Below are 869 nucleotides of genomic sequence, written 5' to 3'. Positions count from 1 at the left end.
ATCTTCGTTATTTTGAAACACAACTCTTCTAATGAAGAAGTGCTCATAACTTTCAAGGTATGTATTTTCGTGCACATGTTTATTGGACATTTTTTTCTTGGTTTGGCCCGTACCATCACTTCCCAAAAGCAAAGATCTTGCAGGAGAAGAGATTTTTTTCACAGTATCTAAGATCAAGAATTGCTCATAGCTCGTAAGGTATGCATTTTAGACACCCTTTTTACTTGACTTTTTTTGTTTCGAATATCATTCCTGTTACATCCCTGAATATTGACCACCACTTCTGAAACACCCTGTATACACTAAACAGTACAGCTGCATGTCCTGGGCAAGTACAAAAGCTGTAACTTCCCCTTGTTTTCGGCTGTTCACAGTACCTACATGGCGACTAACATACAAAGTTAATAATCCTGGTAAATTAAATATAAAAACTATTTGGTCAACTGTATAAAAACTTTAATATTCTATAACAAGTTGTACATTTTGTTATTTATAACAACATGGCCCTACTGCTAGAATGGCTACTGTATACTTGTAAACAATGACACTGGTTTGCTGATTTTACACTGGCAGTTTCAAAAACATTCCTCATGAAGCTTAAGTTTTTCATACAAAAATGAAAAGCAAACAATGAGAATCTGACTAAAATCTTTGACTTCATACCACTGTTCTACTCATTTAGATAGAAGATGCATATTGTTACAATTGCTATAAAATTATTTGATTGGCTGCTCCCTGAGAAGAAACGAAATGCTTTAGCAATACATAGAAATGCCCCCCCCCCCCTTCCTCTCTCTCTCTCTCTCTCTCTATCTATCTCTCTCTCTCTCTCTCTCTCTCTCCCTCCCCCCCCCCTCCCTCTCCATCTC

This window comes from Schistocerca serialis, chromosome 4 (genome assembly GCF_023864345.2).
Source record: "Schistocerca serialis cubense isolate TAMUIC-IGC-003099 chromosome 4, iqSchSeri2.2, whole genome shotgun sequence".
NCBI classification, from domain to species: Eukaryota; Metazoa; Arthropoda; class Insecta; order Orthoptera; family Acrididae; genus Schistocerca; species Schistocerca serialis.
The sequence above is the reverse complement of the archived record's forward strand: the minus strand, read 5'-3'. Positions refer to the sequence as shown.